The sequence below is a fragment of the Balaenoptera musculus genome, chromosome 19 (assembly GCF_009873245.2).
Source record: "Balaenoptera musculus isolate JJ_BM4_2016_0621 chromosome 19, mBalMus1.pri.v3, whole genome shotgun sequence".
NCBI lineage: Eukaryota > Metazoa > Chordata > Mammalia > Artiodactyla > Balaenopteridae > Balaenoptera > Balaenoptera musculus.
This window is the reverse complement of record NC_045803.1, coordinates 26,126,300-26,146,934: the sequence shown is the minus strand read 5'-3', so window position 1 is coordinate 26,146,934 and position 20,635 is coordinate 26,126,300. Positions and strand designations below refer to the sequence as shown.

The 20,635-nt window shown below is 50.7% G+C and overlaps 1 protein-coding gene across 3 annotated transcripts in view; it reads left to right on the top strand.

Moving 5' to 3' along the window:
• ZNF423 (zinc finger protein 423) overlaps positions 1 to 20,635 on the top strand; it is a 331,821-nt gene that overhangs the window by 231,434 nt on the left and 79,752 nt on the right. The window lies entirely within an intron of this gene.

Sequence of the window (20,635 nt, the reverse complement as noted above, 5' to 3'; positions counted from 1 at the left end):
TTCAGTGGATGTTTCAAGATGAGTGAAACCGAGTTCAGTATTTGAGTTCATCCCTAATTTACTTGTTAAGAACTGACTAGATGCAAAAATTAAAATTTTATCAGCCTATTGTTGGGTAGGGATATTGATAGATATTGTATTTTTTAAATAGAATTCTTATCTGTGAATCCTGCCTGTGGAGTGCTAAATATCAGAGTTGCCACTCTCCGTATAAATCAGACGGGCTAAAGGGGTCTGTGGCTGGGAGGGTGTGAAGATACTATGGAGTGCTTTAGCAGAATTCAGATGCAGGCAGGATCTGGGGCTGTTGGGAGCTCACTTAGTCTTGGGGTTTATAAAGATTTGACCTTGATTCTCACTTTCCTTCTGCAGCCAATGAGGTGTGGGTTTGCCCCATGGGAACCCCCATCTGGAGCCTGGGTGGCAGGGAGCCCTTCTTTTGTACAGTCCTTATTTGGGAGACAAACAAGCAAGAGGAGACACAGGAGAGTGTCACCCTGCATCACTCCCTGCCCTCCACTGGGCGCTGTGATGGGAAGCTTGCTGTCGGGGTCTCTGAAAACGGCCAGGGTTGGGAGGGGGAGGTAAAGGACCTAAACAAGAAAGAGGTCACCAAGGAGCTCTGAAAGAGCCTGTCTGGGCCTTGCCTGCATGCTTGGAGCAGCTGACCGAGGTCCAGTTTTGTAATAACCAACCTGCTTCTACCCTCCTTGCTCTTCCTGAGACTTCTGAGTTGACAGCCTTGTCTGAGGGTGTGTCTCTGAGCCTGGGTGTTGGTTTCTGTGTATCTGATTTGTTGTTGTTGAGAGTTTGTGTGTAGCTTGTATTTACCTGTGTCTCTACATTTGCATGCCTGTGGGTTTGTTTCTGAGTCTTCAGTTTATGTGTTTTGATGTCTTGGTGGATGTGTGTTTTTTGGGTCAATGTGTTTGCTGTCTGTGGGTTTGTTTCTGTGTTTTGGGTTTGGGTATGTTTGTGGCCTTGTATTATTTCTTGATTCTATGTATTTGCATCTGTGGGGATTCTTCTCTGTTTTTGTGCATGTATCTGTGTGTATATGTCTGTATTTCTTTTAGCGTGCGTGTATCTGAGTGTGAGTGACAGGCAGCTCCCTTTGCTGTGTACCTGTGTGTTTCTGAGTCTGTGAGTGTGTGTGTGTGAGAGAGAGAGAGACAGACAGACAGACAGGCATCCTTCTGTTGAGGAACCAGCCCCTTCCTTGAGAGAGGCCTGGGGGCTTCTCAGCACCGAAATTGCTGGCTGGGCCAGTGCAGGTCTGTGGTCATTTCTTTGCACCAAACTTTCTGGTGGAAGGGGAGGCAGGGTTGAGGTTCCAAAGGGAAGGGAAGTGTGGAATTTTTCATAAAGAGAGACAACTGGACCCTGGTCTCAGAACACCCAGAGCAATCTGCGAAAGGAAGTCTGCTGCTTTTGGTTCTTAATCCAGAAAATATCCTTTTTTCATGCTGGGGGAGGCCAGTACCAGGGCCTCTACCTGGAACCCGCACCCCCCTGCCCAGCTGAGGTCAGGCAGCTGGGGGAGGGGTTTTTTCAAGGACTTGCCTCGTGCTGCTAGTGATTTTGGGGAGTTCTCTTCTCCTGGTTTGACCCATCCAGGGTCAAACAGTAATCTAGGACAACATTTCATACTGATCTCCTGCAGGGGAGGGGAAGCTGCCTCTGGGGGCCCCTCAGGCACTATGGGAGGCCCTCTGCTGGGTCCAGTGATGAGCTCACCACCTTTCTGCCAGGGACCCTGGAGAGCATCTCAGATAGAAACTGCTGCCTTCTGAGTCCCTGGCAAAGTTCTTGGTCTCCCCTCTTGTAGGAAGTGATTTTTTTCCCCTTGTGCTTTGCTAAATAATCTTCACTCGGTCTCTGGGCTCCTTGGAGATCCAAGGCCCCCTCGTAACCTAGGAATGTGAGCTAGGGCTCCAGTTTAGCTTTTCCACTTGACCCAGGGAGAAACAAGCACAGAGGCAGGGCAGAGTCTGGGAGCCGACCTGTGGGAGGTGCTACAGCCCCACCAGAAGTATGTCCAGATGGGACTTCTTAGAGGGAGGGTCCTGCGGAGGTCCCAGCAGACTTGAGGGATGAGCTTTCCTAACAACTTCCAAGGGGCGGGGGCTGCTCATGGCAGAGCTTTTGTTCTGCTGCCTGCAGATGGGTCTGGGGTCAGCAGTGGATTGCTGGGGATAGCATCAGAGAGCCTGCAGTCGCCACCAGGGGTCCCCCCTTCTTTTCACTCTCCCAACGCAACCTTCCCTTCCCCTCTAAACAAATCTTAATTAGGTATTTAAAAGATGCTGGTTTGGGCTGGGGGCAAATGATTAGTCGGCCTGGATGACCGGCATCTTCCCCTACGAGCTGCGTCTAGTCTGATACCTGGCTAACCTCCTATATCTTCTCACCTGTTCTTTGAACATCAGTGGGAAATTGGGCATATGAACTGGGGAATAGAGCAGTTGAGATCGATCTGTTAGAAAGTGATCTGAAAAGAGCAAGGAGGTGTACAGGGGTGGGGAGGGGATAACCCTGGGGGTGGGTGGGCCCTGGCTGAGCGGGGGTGCGGATGGGGTGGGGTGGTCACCCACCTTTGCCAAGTGGGTCTGAACTTCTTGCCTGCTTCGCCTTTTGTCTAACCACCTTCCCGTCGCACGTGGCGGCTCCTGGACCGTGTGGGTGACCGTGATAAGCTCTGCAGCGATGAACTGGCACGTAGGGCTGTTTATTTACATTTTGGTTCACAGGGCCCAGGGGCTGGGCCAGGGAAAAAGCAATTCACTCTGCAAGTGACTTCTGCAGAATTCTGTCTCTGTTTTTCTAGGGGAGCATCCAGAAGGCTTGGGCGGAACGGGTCCCAAACTACATTTGAGTACTTCCTTTGTTGAGCAGATGACGATGATGTGGTGGTTGTTATTATTTATTTTGCTAATTGGTAATGTTCCTTATCATTTCAGGCGAGTCGCCCCTCTCTTTTTAAGTTGTTTTCTTTCTTTTTCCTCAAGTAATATATTTTCCTTACCAGAAAAAAAATGCTGATAAATAGAAAGAAGAGAGAGAAATCACCCTCATTTTCACCTGCCTGGGGAAAACTGCTGTTAACAATTTGCTGTTTACCTTTCCTGACTCTGTGTTCACATACATATAAACACTGTTTTAAAAAACATATTGAAGTTTGATATTTATAGAGAGAAGTACACATATCAATAAATAGGTAATGACTTGTTATTGATGCATAACTTACAGGAAACCTCGCATGTCATAAGCATATAGCTAGCTGCATTTTCCCAGACTGAACCTATCAGCTCAGATGGCGCTGGATCGTGACGCAGTGTCACCTACACCCCAGAAGACCACCTCCTGCCCCCTTGCAGTCCCACCCCCCAGAATAACCAGGATCCTGACTTCTGACAGCAAAGACAGTGGTGCCTGTTTTTGTTCCTTTATACGAATGGAATCGTACTCTTTTGTACACGTGTTTAGTTTTAAATGGATTTATAACATCCATACTATTTTGTAACCGTTTCCCGCAACAAGATACGGTGATAACGCCCCATGTCAGCACACACACCTCTACACCATCATTTTTAGTGGCTGCTTGGTGTTCCACTCTCAGAAGTGCCACGATGTATATTCCCCGTTGGAGCTTTTAGCTTTTCACTGTTATAAACAACTTCCTGTGAACATCCATGCTAGATGGGTGACTTTCACCTTCTCCGGGGACAGGGTGGCCAGAACGGCCGTGGAGGGAGGGGCCCTCGCTGGGGCCTGGCTGGAGGAGCCCAGGTTGTCGAGCGGAGGATGCTGGCATCGCTTCAGTTTGCCAGCTGGACCTCATCAAGTGCGGGTGTTAATTACTGGGAGGCCCCTGGTTCTGTGAGCAGGCGGGAGACGCTGGGGCTAACTCGCGAAACAGGGTCACCTTGAAACAGACGCTTCCAGGGGAAGTGAAACCGAGGAGAAGACCACGGGGAAGTGCAGGGCCGGGCGCCGGCTTCTCAGCAGTCTCCTCTAAGTCACCCCCGTGCCCTGGAGCCTCTGTGTGGGACGTGCGTAGGGTCCCTCTGGCCCTGAATAACAGTACGTGCGTCTTTGTCCCCAGCTTTAATGGGGGTGAGTGGGGAGCAAGAAGACCCATATCTGTGGCTTACGCCTTTCCAGAAGACCCTTGGACTCTGAGGCAGCTGGCTCTCCCTGCATGTTCTGAGAAGGCGGCCTGAGAGAGCACTGTGGCTCGGGGATGGGACCGGGGTTAAGGAGGGGCGCTGTCTGGCAGCCCCAGTTGGGAGCCCGGCTGTGCGGCGCGCCCAGGCCAGGAGGCGCCGCCCCGTGGCCCCAGCCAGGTAAGCTCAGGGCTGCAGGCGCGGCAGGGCCAGGTTGGAGGAGAATTAGGTTATTGAATTTCCTCTGTAATTCTTCATCAGGGCTGCCGCCTGGATCTGTTGCAGGAAAATCAATGTGTTCTGACTCCATAATTTCCCAGGTTGCCCTACTCCAAGTACATTGTGCACGGAAAGGTGACATCTCCGGTCACGTCTGTATGGACCAAATATATATGTGTGTTTGTACATACACACACACACACACACAGACACACACATCCTCTTACCTCCCTTCCCCCCATCCCCGCCCCATCTCCACCTCCCAGCACAGGATTCACTGGAATTTCACAACCTTTGCATGCTTTTGTGAAAACACTCATTTGTGTTTGTGCCAGGCCGCTAATGGCGGACACCAAGGTCTGCGGATCTTACCTCTGTTCAGCTCTCGTTATGGCGAGGAATGTGCCGTTAATAATGCATCTATGGAACTCAGCTGTGTGGGAGCCAAGTAATTATCCCACTGTAGCGTTCCCGGCTTCAGTGTCATCACAACTGGGGCTTCATTAAAAGTCCTACCAGAGACGGTGTTGTGTGCTGCAGCCTGTATATATATTTTTTCATTTAAATTATCAGCCTTGCTATGGCTCAGAGGTAATTTGACTTTTTGAAACCGCTGAGCCCCTGTGAATTCCCCTCCCCTTCTCCCTCTCGCTGCTCTACCAGCTGATCAGCCCCAGAAGAACAAAAGGTTTATCTGAAGCTATGAAGCATATATTCACCAGCTTCTGGCGTCTAGATAAAAAAAAAAATCAAAGTACTCCATTGAACATGTTAATACGGAGCAAAATGCACACAGCTAGACACTAAACCTTTACAGGGATTTGGGCATTTGAAAAGTGATACCCAGATCAGGTCTTGAGCTACGTTTCTTAGCCCAGAGAAGAGCAAGTAGCAAAGGAGGAAGAAAGAATGTTTATAAATGAATATTAAAGGCAGCCAATGAATTGCGTCAGAGTTCCCCACCTTTCGTCTTACCTCTTTGTCTGATTTTGGTTGGGTGGGCAGCCAGAAGCCTGGATAAGGGCACGTCCCAGGGAGATGGGGTTCCCTCTTTGCTCTGGACTTTGGGCTGCTGAAAACTAGAATGTCGAGTGGGAAGAAGGGTCACGGTGACTCTTGGTAGAAATGCTGAGAAATGGGATGGTGGTCCTTCTTTTGTTTCTCCTGATTCTCTGTGACCTCTTCAGCTTTAGACAGAGGGGGGCTGGGGAGAACCTCAGAAAGGGACACCATCCGAGCACTCTGCCACTCTGAGCAGTCCCTTCTTGGGCCGCCCGGCAGTCTTGCATTTCCCAGCTCCTTCTGTTTTGTGTGGAGCGCAGCCACCAGATAAAATTGGCGGGAGCCATCCAGTTCCCTGAGTGAATCATTCATCACAGAGAGCAGATAGGCATTTGATTGGCAATGTCTGCCACGGGTAGCAAGGCGGCACTTTTCCTGTCCAGTCGGCCCTTCTTATCCACGGGTTCCACATCCACAGATTCAACCAACTGTGCATCAAAAATATTTGGAAATAAAAATTCCAGAAAGCTTCAAAAAGCAAACCTTGAATTTGTCGTGCACTACCAACTATTTACATAGTGTTTACAACTATGTGTATAGCATTTACATTGTATAAGGTATTATAAGTAATCTAGAGATGATTTAAAGTAAAAGGGCGGATGTGTGTAGGTTGTATGCAAATACTAATGTCATATCTTATAAGGGACTTGAGCATCCTCTGATTTTGGTGTCTGCAGGGGTCCTGGGACCAATCCCTGGCGAATACTGAGGGACGGCTATCTCTCTGATACTTGTCTGTCAAATACACTTAGTGAACTCCTGTACTCCTGGATCAAGGAAGATATTGGAAAGGTGCAGGAAGCTTTTGACATGTTTGGGAGGCAGGCATAGCTACAGAAAACATCTCATGTTATAAGCAATTTATTATTAAATGATGGAGTACACTTTTTCATCAGGAAAGAGAATATGGAGTATGGAGTGGTCCAAAAAGACGACCAGAAGGATGTAGCATGTTTGGGCACTGATGAGACCAGCTTGGGTGGAGTTTAACCTACCCGTGAAACCATGGGAAGGGTGTAGCCCAATTTGTAGCAGCTCATACCCAGATGGAGGGAAATGGAGAATTCCATGTTTACTTTGCATGGTCCTCATGGGACCCTAAGGGAGTTCTGTCCTTTGGGGATGAGGCTTAGCCTCCGTGTGTGCAAGATTGGAGCTGGCTGCCACCCATCTGGGCAGAGGCCAGGTGTGCTCAGCGTAGGAAGGTGTTCGTCTCCGTGCACCAGTACATCATGCAGGATCCCTGTGGCCTTCTGGCAACTGGCCTCTTTGGTTTAGAGAGTCAACCCCGGACACAACCTCTTGAGGCAGCCCCCCTGCCTTGGGGAAGATCTATAGGATCTCTGACTCTGCCTCAGGCTTGGACCCTATTTCCTCTCATACCTAGTCTTTATCTGCCAAATTTGTGCCAGGCTTTGCACTGAGTGCTAGGGACCCTGATCCAAGGCAAACAGAGCCCACCCCCCCCCCCCCACTTTAAAGGAATTTCCAGTCCAATGGGAGAGGTAGACACATGAATGTGTGAATTCTTTTTTTTTTAAATTTTATTTTAATTAATTAATTAATTAATTTATGGCTGTGTTGGGTCTTTGTTTCTGTGCGAGGGCTTTCTCTAGTTGTGGCAAGCAGGGGCCACTCTTCGTCGCGGTGCGTGGGCCTCTCACTATCGCGGCCTCTCTTGTTGCGGAGCACAGGCTCCAGACGCGCAGGCTCAGCAATTGTGGGTCACGGGCCTAGTCGCTCCGCGGCATGTGGGATCTTCCCAGACCAGGGCTCGAACCCGTGTTCCCTGCATTAGTAGGCAGATTCTCAATGACTGCGCCACCAGAAAAGCCCTTTTTTTTTTTTTAAATTTTATTTTGTGAATTCTTAATACTAATGAATGGGTTGGGGAATTATGTGTGGGTGGGGCAGATATGTGAGGTTAGAGAGTGGTCAATGGAGGTTTGAAATGGAGGGGCATTTGAGCTGGGCCTCTGATGGACAAGTAGGAGTTTACTAGAGGGAATAGAGAAAGATAATTCTAGGTGGTGGGCACAGCAAAAGCTCAGAGGCGTTAAAGAGAGCATGATGCTCCTTGAAACTCTTTTTTCCAGGGTCACCAGTGACTCCTGATTGTGGAAGCTGATGACTTTTGTAGTCCTACTAGGCCACTGGACCCTGTTGACCACTCCCTGAGCTTTGTCCTCATGCACATCTGACCCCCAAATCTACAGTCTCCAGCCCTAGCTTCCTTCTCTTTCATGGTCCACCCTCACAGCCAGCTGCCTGCTGACCATCCAGCTCAATGTGCCTGAAAATGTCCTCACCCTCCCCCACACCCCAGCATCAAAGCCCCTCATCTCAGTCCTCGGCCTCAGCGGCAGCCCCTTCTGCTCATCCCCGCGACCCCTACCCACTCGGTTGTTGGACCCCCATTGCTTGTAAGCTGGCCAGCCGAGCTCCAGCTCTGGTCCAGGAGGCCTGCAGCTCTGTTTGCCAAAGAGGCTGCATCCTGGATGCCTCGTACATGTGCGTGCATTTGCCAGACCCAAGGCCAGAGGCGTTCCATTCTTTGCTTTTGTTTGTCTAAAGCCAGGGACCATTTCCAGGGCCTGTCTGTCACGGTCAGGGTCTGGGGAGCCCTGTGAGGGAGGGGGATTCAGACTTAAAGGAACACTTTGGAGGCTGAAGATGGTCTCCTGAGATGTACACACGCTTGGAATTAGCCGCTCAGGTCAGAAGCCTCTACCCACTTCTGGGAAAATGGGTCTTTGCCTCCTTTTGGGACAGTGAGTTTATGCTTGTGTGAACCATCTTGGAATCATTTTGGCATTTAAACCTCTACAAGGGCCGCTTGTCCCCATCAAAGCCTAAGACGCTGTGCCCGGCGATGCTACACCCACCAGGAACGAGGTCGCTCCGCCTCCCCGGCAGCTGGGGCTGGGCTTTCAGAAAACAAAGTGCCTGCCTCACTGCTCTTCTCTCCAGCAAGGGCTCAGGGCGAGCAGGAAAAAATCAGCCATGCACGTTTCAGCACCTGGGGACCAGCTCGGAGGCCCTGGGTCCTGGTTCTCTCTGGTCCGGAGCTGGAAAGAAAGAGGCAGAAGAAGTGTTTGAATACTGTGCTGTGAAGGGAACAGTCCTGCAGCGAGGCAGTTGTGATATTAGAGCAGGCCTCCTAAGAGATCCCCTGGCTCTGAGCTGTGATCCACACACCACATTCGCAGACAGCTGGTCGCCCAGCGTGGGCTGCGCCTGCCGCTCGGAGCTGGCACACTGGCGGGGACCAGGTAATGCTCTAATTTCCCTCGTGCAGATGCGGCCAGGAATATCTTAATTTATTGGTGTGCTGGCATGCAAGAGGGAATGCTGCCGGTGCAGCCTTGCATAACTATTAGCAAAAAATGGAGCTGATAGGGGCTTGACTTTTCCTAAAGTGGGTTTGAAATAATCATCGCCTTTTGTTGTGTTTGGAAGGGCTTGAACAATTCTTAATTATTTAATTATAGATATGCAAGTAATACACTGGGAATGGCCCTGCCATTCCAGGGATACTGAGCAGAGGAAAATGTTTAGTTACCGGAGGAAAAAAAAAAGGTGGTAATTAAATGGAAGTGTGGTTTGTATCATGCCACGCTACTCCATCAGTGACGCGGGCCCAGTGAAGTCTGCTGGGCCTCACCGTGAAAATTCTTACGTAACAATTGTAACATCGACAGCAATCACTACCTTCCTCCGGGCGAGGCCTGCAGAGTCAGCAAACCTCTCTCTTCTTCATTTGCTTGTGTTGTGCCAGGTTAGGGATCTGAGAGGCATGTGCTCTTGTTCCCATTTTACAGATGAGGAAATGGAGTCTCCGGGACTTGTGCAAGGTCTCCCTTTATTCCACGTTTGAAACCACAACTTGTGTGTTTCAGACACCATGGCAGCCTGCCTTTCCTGCCTTGTCACCGGAAGAGGCTGAGCCTGTGAGTTCACAATGGCCCCACGATGGCTCTTCTCTCTCCAAGTAGCCTAGACCAGCCTCTCGACAACTTGGGTGATTGTTTGCCCGAATTGTGTGTCTGACTCCATGGCAGCTTCTCTTGACGGACACCTTGTAATTATCCCTTATAAGCACTCATTGTATTCATATCATTAATTTTGTTTGGGCTATTACATTTGATAGATACATTAAGCATTATATAGTTCTCTTTATACAAGAAATTGAACTGCCTTTGAACAGTCAGCCGGCTAATTGCCGGTAATTTGTGTTGCTAACGAGAGGCAGAATAGTGGTATAACATTAGACTCAACAGTCAGTTAACAAATTTGCCGATTCAGATTGCAAAGCATGCCCTCTGTGGCAGGGGCAGGCTGCATCTCAGACGTGAATAGATTTTTAAAAACGCCTACAAAACCAACCACAACAAATTCTTCCCCCGCTCGCCCCCGACTGTGCAACACTGGCTGGCTGCTCGGGGGCGATGGGGTGATAGTGGGTGCCTGGGTCTGAAGGATGTGGGATTTCAGGGGAACCTGGGAGTAGGAGGGGAGGTTTCGGCTGCTCCTCCGGGGTGGGGTGGGGGTGTGTGATGCTGAGAGGCTGAGTTCTTGCCTCTGTCTTGAGTGATCTCCCACCCCGCCGCTGTCCGTGATCTGGGGGCACCCATGGCTCTGTCCTTTTGACCACGATTAGATTATTTCTAATTGCACTGGGTCTTCCATGTGGGCCTTGTCACCCGGCGGCGCTCTTGGAAGGGGGCTGGGTGAGGTTATATTCATGTTCCTTCAGGCACAGTCAGAAGGTAATTTGGAAAAGGGGATAGCTAACGTGTCATCTTTCCCTGGCATTCCACCACCGTTTCTGATGCCCCACCCGGAGAAGCCTGGGGGAAGGTGCAGCCCATAAATGCAGTGATGAGGGCAGGGGATGACCTGGATGAGAGAGGTGACCTCTTTCCATCTGGAATGACGGAGACCTGACGACGTCTCCCCAGATGTGTATGTTGAAGCCGCAACCCCTAGGACTTCAGACTGTGACTGTATTTAGAGACAGAGCCTTTCAAGTGGTGAGCAAGTTAAAACTAGGCTGTTAGGGCGGCCCTACTTCCGTATGACTGGTATCCATATAAGAAGAGGAAATCTGGCCACACAGAGACACCAGGGATCTGCGCCCACAGAGGAAAGACCATATGAGGACACATCGAGATGGAGGCCATCTGCAAGCCAAGGAGAGAAGCCTCAGAAGAAGCCAACCCTGCTGACACCTCGATCTTGGACTTCTAACTTCCAGAGTGTGAGAAAATAAATTTCTATTGTTTAGGCCACCCAGTCTGTAGTATTTTGTTATGGCAGCCTGAGCTGACTAATATGGATGATCCCAGCAGTTCCATCAGAATGGGTTGGGAAGGGTGTGGTATGGATTTGTTAGAAAAGTCCAAGAAAACCAAAGGTCAGCAGCCTCCATCAACTTTGAAAAATATCGTTTTAGGGCAGAGGAAAGGATGCCCTAGGCTTATGCAATAGATAGCGGCCACTAAGAGATCATTCCGTGGTAGAGGCCCCGGTCCCGATATGGTACTGACAGGCCTATCCTGTACACCCACAGCTAGTTACTAAGGGGCGCAGAGGCTACTGGGGAGGGATCTTCTTTGTTGTTTGATCTGTCCTAGCCATCTACAGCCCCCATTTCCACGGGGGAGGTTTGCATTCCCGTGTCTTACTTCCCTGGGCATGTGGGTATTGGTGCCTACAAACCAGCATCTAGGAAAGGGACTGTTTAAGCCTGCAAGACCGTGCATGTGGCCATCTGAGGTCATTCCAGCATCCTTCTAGGCCTTGCCTCTGCTCAGTGAACAAGCCAGGTCTGTGATGGACACAGTCCTCAGCACCCCAGGCTCTCACTTCCTCTGGCCCGTTATTTCAGCCCTTAATTTAAAATAATTTAATTTTCCTTTAACTTACAAAACAAAGTAGCAGAAATCATTTGTATTCTCAACTTCTGGACAAATTGTTGCTGTTCCCAGGGTCACTGTACTTGGTTGTACAAGTAGCCTAAACATGATCAATGTATGTTACGGATTGTTCCCTGGTGCTGTGTCACACTGTGCTGGCCACCTTGGTGTTCCTGGGTATGGATTTGGTGCAGTCTCCAGCCTCAACTACCTTACTCTCTGGGCAGCTGAGCTTGATGATATAAGTCTGTGTGTGTGAAATGCATATACAGTGTGTGAGCACGTCTGTAAGTAATGTATTTGTAAAGACAGTTTTGTCATTAGAATAAAATTGTTAGGTTTAATGTTTCTGTGCCTAAATGTCTTTTTTTTTCAAATAATTTTGGTCCATTGACATTTCATACAGAACAGAAATGTTGCTGCCATTGTGCCTTTTTTTTTTCCCCATTTAGGGTGTAATTCACTAATCACAATGTATTTTTCTAATATCAAATGGCAGCTTTATCAAGAACCCAAATGTCAGTGCCCTAACGGTATTCCTGGCCCTATTGTTCTAGCTATTCTTTTATCCAAGGGTGGCAACATTCAGGAAATGAGAAAACCCATCAACCGAAGTTGGGCAGAACGTTCCAAAGACTTGACCGCTGGTGGCCATCAGGTCAGTAAGGCTCTAAGGGTCCCACCCCTTTTCTGTTGCCTGAGACTGTAGCCCAGGAATGGCCTCTGAGGTCACATTGTGGTTCTTCTTGGCTGGTCTTTCCTTCTATTTTCTAGCCAGCCAGATATAGAGAGAGGAAGTCGGAGCTTAGTTTTGAGTAGAGAACTAAGAGAATCTCATCTTTAGAAGGTTTCCTTATATACAATAAATTAATACTGTAATGTTGGCAAGACATTCACATATAGATATAGACAGGGAGTGTGGCCCATTGCGAAGGTTGTGTGATAAGACTGATGGTGATGGTGATTGGTCCTACAGTGGCATTTATTCCAGTGAGTTAAAAATAGAAATTCAAAATGGCACTACTAAGTCTTTTTCATCAACACAGATGGATTTTATTATTTTTAATCAGGAAAGTAATCCCTGCTCATGGAAAAAAGACTCAAATAACATAAAAGATGATACATTCTCCCTTCTTCTTGGCTCCTCCCCCAATTTCCACTCCCCAGAAGCCACCCCGCCCATTGATTTTTATGTGTCGTCCAAGAGTTCTCTATGCATATACACATGTATTATTCAAATAGGATCAATTATATTTGTTATTATGCATCTTTCTTACTTCACTTTTAGCATTTTACCATGGACATATTTCCATATTAACCCACTTGGTTTCATGCCATAAAAAAGCAAAAAAGAGTATGCATAGTGTTTTATCGGATGGCTGTACCGTAATTTATTTAATCACATCTTTCTGGATGGAGTCAAAGCATTTGCAGGAGCATGGATGCCTTCGGATGCTGGGGGGGGCTTCAGAGAGGAGGTGACATTTCATAGCAGGTTTCGAAGAGTGAGTTGGAGTTTGTGAGTTGAACTGCCTTTGTTGATGACAGTGGTATGGAGGGAAGTCACGTAGGATGGGAAGAGGAATAAGGGGGACTCGGTGGATTCAGGAAGGGACTAGAGCAGGATCTCATGCCCCTTTCTGCCTGGAGGGGCTGCCCGAGAGGGCGAGTCCTGCAGTTGGAGAAGGGGCCAGAGCCTCCCCAGTTGAGGGTAGGCGTCAGGCAGGCTCAGGAGACTTGAGCATGGTAAGCTGCGAGAGTGGGGGAAGACAGAGTACGTGCAAGTGACTGAATATTTGAGCCAAGCAGCCCAGTGTGTCAGCTAAAAAAAAGAAAGAGAGAAGGAAAAACCCACTCCGCTTGCTAGTAACCCCGGTTATTGCTCAGGAAATGTTGCACAGCTCCAATGCCTGGTGACAGGTCAACCCCTGAAGGAAACCCGGGTTGGCAGGCCCCGTTTTTTAAGCAGAGTGCCTGTCTGCCAGATCGCATTTGGATTGAGTGGCTGGCATTCCTCGAGCCTCGCTTAATAGGATTGAAAGAAAAGAAATGTTACTTTTCATCACGCAAGACAACAAAGAGAAACGGGCAAACGAAAATATTATTTCGTTTGAACAAATTACAGGGAGACTCTCTGGGGCGCTTTCAGGGAGTTAGATGAGGAGAAGCACTTAAATATCATTCCATCAAACTAAATTTTTAACTACAATATTTTACAGATAAAATGTGTTGGGAGGATTCAAAGAAGATTAGAGCTCACCTAAGAAACAGTATTCAAATTTTACCAGCTAACGGAAGCCCAGCAAAAACTGTTAATGCCTATAACTTTCCTCCAAGGGACAGAGATTTCAGTATTCTTATAAAAACACATTGAGCTGATTTCATTTCTGTGTCTCTGCAGACTTCATTTGTGTAATTTCAGTAAGTGTTATAAATGTTATTTTAAGTATTATAATGATAATCCCTACTGACAATGGGGCTGCACATCCCAGCTTCCATTCCTCAGGTAATGTTTACCTCGGATAGCACATAATTGTTTGCTTTTTTCACAGTAAACTCTCTGCTCCCAACTGCTTAATCAGCCGTGGAAAAAAGAGAAGACTTTAGAAATGTTTAATGTTCTTCTGATTACACCAGCGTAATGGGTAAACCCACATCAGCGGGGCTGGAGGAACAGACAGCCTGTCTTCCCCCTAGGTTTTTTTGGGTGAGGATGTGTTTGTATTTTGTCCATGGTTCTTAAGGAGGACTGCCGTGAGCTGTGGCAATGGTTGAGAATCATTTATTGTTATAAATGTCACGGCCGGGGTGTAGATCTGCTCAGTTCATAACCTCTCGGGGCCCTTCGTCCGTGCCTGCGTTGGACCCGGCCAGGCCTCAGGCCCTTCTCCTGGCAGGTCCCACTGACTTCTGTATTCTAGTCACAGTTTGAGTTTCCATGCTCTTAAGATCCAGAGCGCCCCGTAGGCTCTCTGAGTACGGTCTCCGCGGCCTGCTTGGTGGAAGCAAGGTTTTATTAGGCTTTATGAAAGTGAAACTTTTCTAACCTTGAATGCAGAACCTCAGGGGCTTTCTCAGGACACAGTATAACATTTGCTTCTCTAGCTTCTTAAATATCTGAATCCAAATGTGATCGGGAATTAACATGGAGCACGGAAAGTTGATATTCGTTGCAGGGTGGAAGAACGTTTGCTTCTACCCGTCTGGAATGTTTAGACGGGTAATGGAATGTTTCTTCATCTCTGACTATAGGGAAGTTCTGCTTTGAGCTAACTCACAGCCATGTATTCTTTGATTCATTCAACAAACATCTGTTGAGAGACTGCTCTACTCCAGGCATTGTGCTGGGCTCTAGTGAGTGGATAAATGTGTTCCCCTCACATTCATGTAGCTTACCGTCTGGATGGGAAAGCCAAGACTGGGCAGGCAAACCAGCCAATGGTAATTACGAACGGAGAGGTGCGTCACTAGTGCGGGGTTGGAGAAAAATGGGGAGGATGCCAGCTAAGCCGAGGTTTAAAGGGTGAGAAGGAGCCAGTCAGGGGAAGAGGCTGGGGTAAGAGCACAAGTCCTGAGGCTGGAAATGCTGCGACGTCTTCCAGGAACCGAAAGCCAACGTGTGGGCTTGGAGGGTGGCGAGGGATCAGGACCGTGGCTCTAATGAAGCGAGAGGCTGGGCAGTGTGGGACCTCGCGGAGTGTGGTCAGGAACTGGGACTTTATCCTCTGCAATAAGAAACCCGTGCAGGGCTTGAAGTCATGAATGACACTTTCCCATTTTAACATTGTAAAAAAAAATTGTTCTGGCTGCCGGGCGTAGATGAGATCACCAGGGAGAAGCGTGGAAGCTCAGAGTCTGGTGGGTGGCCACTGCTGTTGTCCTGGCTGGAGAAGATGGCCATGGTGGTGGCAGGGGGTGAAGGGGCTGATTCAAGACATGTTTTGGACAAACTCACTGGTAAAGTACATGCCAGGCGGGGAGATGTGTTGGACTTGAATGGCTCTATGCCACTGAGTTCCTACAGCTGGTCAGCCTCTATCTGTGACCCCTGTGTCCTCCCAGTGGGGAGGTCCTCTTGTTTTCCAGGGCTAACCACCCAGGGTGTCTGTCTTCTCTCCCCTTAGACTGTTTGGAACGGTTCATGGCAGTCCCCCGAGGAAGGATGGAGAGGGGGGCTCCTGGATTCCCTTTCTCCCTGCCCCCCACGCATTATGCTACTCACCCTCTGGCCTCGGTTTCCCCAGCTCCTCTTGGGAAGGGGATGGAAGCGTGTTCAGTGTGCCCAACCCTTCCTTCCCCTCCCTCCACGCCCACCGACAGCCCTTCCTCCAGCCACCACTCCGGAGATCCCCAAGGTCTGCGGTATAATTGAGCTCGAGCCTTTAGTTAACGACCAGGGCCAGTAGGTAGCTGATTTCCTGGTCCTTGGGGTGGACGCTTGACAGGTTCCCGTGATGGTGGCTGAGGAACGAAGGGAAGGAGGTGGAGTGACTGCTAATTAAAGCAACCCGAGGGCCCCAGTCTGGTCCGGTGGCCCAAGAGGGGTCCTCCCGCTGGGGCCCCGCTTAGTGCACATGTGTACACCTCTGGAGGGTAGACAGGCTTTTTGCTGATGCTGTGGCTGGGGCGGTGGATCGGTGGGGGGGCGGGGCAGGGATTAATCGCTGGGGCAGAGTATTCCCGGTGCCCAGCTTTGGGTTGAATTAACTTCCAAGAAAACATCTACTGTCCCTCCCCTTTCCCTTGGAGAGGCAACAACTAGTTGACTCCATCCATCTGTGTCTCTCCCACTCTCTGCCTCCCGGATGGTGGAATCTAAGAAAATGTTGCCAAAATCAAGGCGGACCCTCCCAGGTGGGCTAGGGAGCAGAAGATGAGGGGGAAACAATGTTTCTGTTTCCCTGAAACACACACACACTTACCCACACGTAATACACACGGACACCTCTGCCCCAGCCAAAACCAGATGAGTGTTTGAACACCAGAGCATCTTGTTCAAGCCGGGAGCACGCCGCACTCCTGGCAAGGCCAGAGAGTGACCTGAAAACCTGAATATTTCAGAGAACAAAAGGTCCTTGGGTCTGCTTTCCTGAGAAGGGCCTCGGTCCAGGGTTATTTGAAGGCCACGTGGTTCGGGGCGCGGGAGGCAGCGGGAAGGGCTTCTGCTCCTTTTCCTCCCGGTCCAGGGCCGCGAGCTGTGGGAGTCCGTGCCCTGCTCCTGGCACCAGACAGCCGCGTGGAGCCACGAGGCCCCTCCTCCAGCGGTGTGCCAGGCAGAGAGGAGCAGGGAAGCGGGGAGGGAGGGCGGGCGCGAGGCGCGGGGGTGGGGAGGCGCGGCGGGGGCGGGGGCGGGGGTGGGGAGGCGCGGCGGGGGCGGGGGGCTGGGAGATGGAGAAACAAACTCTATTTTCTGCTCGTCTGTGGCGGGAGGGCTCCCGCGGCCCACAGGCTCGCAGAGTGAAGCAATTTCAGATCGGGATGAGTGTCTGTTTTTCCCTGGAGCGGAGACTAAAAACCCCGAAAGCCCTTGGTTTCTCTTCCCATAATATCCTGTTCTGGAAAGTGCAGTGTGAGAAGGTGGAGGAAATGAGGAAGATCCTTCACAAATGGAAGAGGCCCTTCCCCAGCTTGAACGGGCAGGATGGGGAAGCCTGGCTGGGGCTGGAGAGAGGCCACCTCCGGTGTAGGAGAGGGGCTTGTGGCTGAGGGGGGTCCTGGGCAGGTGGCCACTTGCAGACAAAGGTTCAGATTCCTGGCCTGTCCCAGGGGCTGTTTGCTGGGACTGGTGCCCCATGGGTGGCTTCACAGGCTGTGGACAATGGCTTGCCCGGCTCCCTGCCTGGAGAGGAGAGGATTTTGGAATTCTGTTGCTTTGTCTCTGCAGTTCCTGCCCTCCCAAAGCTCCTAGTGTTGATGCCTTCCCTCCAAACACAGGCGCTGGGCACCCATCCCTCCTGCTCTCTCTTCTCCGCCACAGCGTGTGCCTGGCATGTGTCCCGGCCAAGCAGATATGGACCTTGACTGCCATGTGAGTGCAGAGTTTCGGGATCAGCCCTGGTCTAGGGTTGCTGGGAGCTGGGTCTCTCCCGGCAAATAGAAACCAGAGACATTATGCCTTGGAAGGGCCGCTCTCGCCTGCTGTGGTGGAAGGACAAAGGGAGCTGTTCCTACAGAGGGGCCATCACAGGGACACAGGGGAAGCCCCTTCCCTGACAAAGGAGAGCTGGGGGCTGCTGATAAGGTTTCCTGCCAGGCCCCAACTCACTTCGGGGTCCTGGCCCCCCTGCACTTATGTGCTGCACGATCCGCACGGGGTGGGACTGCCTTACTCTTACCTTTCCAATATTCCCCCCCCACACCCTCCCCCCCTGCCTCTGGGCACGGCTCACGTGGGGTACCAGCCCTCCCTTTCTCTCTGTTTCTGGAGATGCTGGCCTCTGCCTGGCCTCTAGGGGCCTCGGCCTCTGTAGAACCAAGTGGTTGGGAACGTGGACTCTGCCTGGGTTTGCGTGCCTGTTTTGCTCCATATGAGCGGGGTGACTGTAGGCAAGTCACCGAAGCTCTGTGCCATTTCCTCCTCAGTAAGATAGTGGTGATGGTGGTACCGCCCCCTTCAGGTGGTCCTTAGAATTCAATGGGCTAAGTATGTAATGTGCTTAGAACACTGTTGACACTGAGTGGTAACGATTGGGTAAAGTCTGATATTCCTATTGCTGTGGTTACAGATCTTCCCCGTCCCTGGAGATGGCCCAAAGCACCCCTTCTGCAGAGAGCCTTCCCAGCTGGCCTGTCCCCAGGTCTCTCATTGTCTGCCCAGGTGGTTTGGCACCGTCACTTACTGCCTTACTGTCTGTCTGTTTGTGTGGTCTCTGGGGGTTGTCGAGTAGGACTGGTTTTCTGATGGGCTGGTGGCCAGTTTACTGGGGGTTGCCATGGGCCAAGTCCCTTTCCCCAAAATCTTGACAGACTACTGAGTCCCCAAGTCTGTGACAGAGTGCCCACCCTGGCTCATGTCTAGGAGTGGTATGAGGGTCCCCTTTATTACTGGTAGTAAGCTTAGTGCATTGGGGCTAATATTAAATGGACTTGAATTCCCCAGAGCTCAGGGTGACTGGCAGTGCCCAGCCCAGGCCAGCTTCCGCTCGTGCCTGTGCATCCCTGGTCCCCACTGAGAGCCCACCCGGAACCTCAGACGGCAGCAGCTCTTTCTTGTGCACTAGTCAGGTGCCTGGGGACAGGTACCACATCCTGTCCCATGTTCCCACAGTGCCTGTCTTGCTACATAGTAGGTGTTCAGTGTAGGCAGCGGGGAATATGATGAAGGCCAAAGGGATCTGCCTGGTTCTGAAAATTTCTGACAATCTCCTTCAGAGAGCAAAGGTGACTTCTTGTTCCATGGCTGGGCGTGGAGTTTAAGAAGCCAGATGAACTGGGTACTGTGAGAATACTGGCCTCTTACGTAATGCCTCCTCCTGTGCCTCTCCTGGGAGTTGGGGCTACTACCTGCGGCGATGGTGAGAGGGCCAGGAGAGAGCCAGGGCCACCAGCCCAAGACGGAGCTGCAGGAGGAGGCCCAGCATTCCCAGGCCTTGCTTGATCAACTCTGGTCTAACAATGCTGGGGGCTGGCCTAGGCCTTCCCTGGGCCCTGCTTCCCAGAGCCTCGCCCCTCCAGGTGTGGGCCACTGACCAGCAACATCTGCATCGCCTAGGAGTGTTCTAGAAACACAGAATCCCAGGCCTCACCCCAGCCCTACTGAACCAGAGCTTGCATTTTAAAGAGTCCCTGGCGATTCACATACTTACCAAGTTTGAGAAGCTCTGGCCTAGAAGACAGTTCATCCAGGGCCAACACCAAGGAAGGTAGGATAGTGCCCTTGCTAAAAACATGCCCTCCTGGCTTCCTATCCCAGCTCCCCAGTGCTAGCAGGACACCTGTGGGGGCAGGTATAGCCTCTCTTGGCTTCAGTTTCCTCCTGGTTAAAGCGAGGATCTTACAGTCGGGCCTTTCTCCTTGGGCTGCTGAACAAGGATTCGATGTAATAATGTATAACGTATGTTCTGTCCTTAGCACACAGCCCAGGCATAGTGAGTGGTGGATAAATGCAATGTTAGCTAGCTTTAAGAATGAGAGAGTGAAGGGAGCTGCGGCGAGTGGGAGGGAAAAACACTGTGATTTGTGACGCTAGTTTTGCACTGGGCTTGTTTAGTGGAGCTTAACTCAGGAGCTAAATACCAGCTAGGACTCCCTGCAGAATTATTACATGGAGTAGCAGGGAAAGGGGAAGCCAGAGTTAATGTTTGTGATAGCAAGTTTTAAAATTTGAAATAAAAAAAGGTGTTAAAAGCAAGTAAAACCCCTGGTGATCGCAAATGAATTGCCTAAGTCCTCTTAGCAGATCCACTTTCCTGAGTGATGACTGTGTGTGCCGGAATGAGTGGCTTTTCCTTTCATAAGCAGGGAGAGGTGGGGCCCCCGTGATGACGCCTGGCTCCGACTCCGGGTCCTGCGTGCTCAGCGTGGGGAAGCCACGCCCACGTGGCGTGGGGAGGAGGTGCTCCGTGGGCAGGGCTGGGCATCTGGGCCTCCTGGCAGCTTAAATACCTACGATTAGCAAGTCGGGCGGGAAGAGGTGCTGAAAAGAGTCCTTCCCGCCTCCTCCGCTGGCATGTTTTGAAGGGAGTTCAGTTATGAGACTATTAAAATGTTATTTTGATAATTAAGCCCACAGCTGTTCTGAGGGCGGCAGGGGCAGGCGGCGCGCAGGCGGCAGAAGGCACGGTGCTCCTCGAGAGAGAAAGCAGGCGGGGAGTGCAGGGTGGAGGGAGGGAGGGTCGGCACAGGGCCCTGGGGCAGGGATGACTGCAGGGCTGCGGACTGCCCTGCTCACCGTGTCCGAGGTTGTCCCTGGGCGACCGGAGGGACAGTGCTCCAGGAAGCCCCCTATGTGGGGAAGGGTGAGCTGCCCTCACATGGGATGCCCACCAGGTTTCAGCACAGACTGTCAGAGAAGTGGCCGACGGGGATGCTTAGATCAGTGGCTCTCAGAGAGGGGTCCCAGGACCAGCACCATCGGCGTCACCTGGAAATTTGCTAGAAATGCAAGTTCTTGGCCCCGCCCAGACCTACTAAATCGGAAACTCTGGGGTGAAGACCAGAAACCTGTGTTCTGATGGATCTTCCATCTGATTCCAATGCTTGCTAAAGTTATAGACCACTGTCCTTCGTGGTCACCTGGCAAATGGGGCTCAGCTTGCAAATGAAACCTTA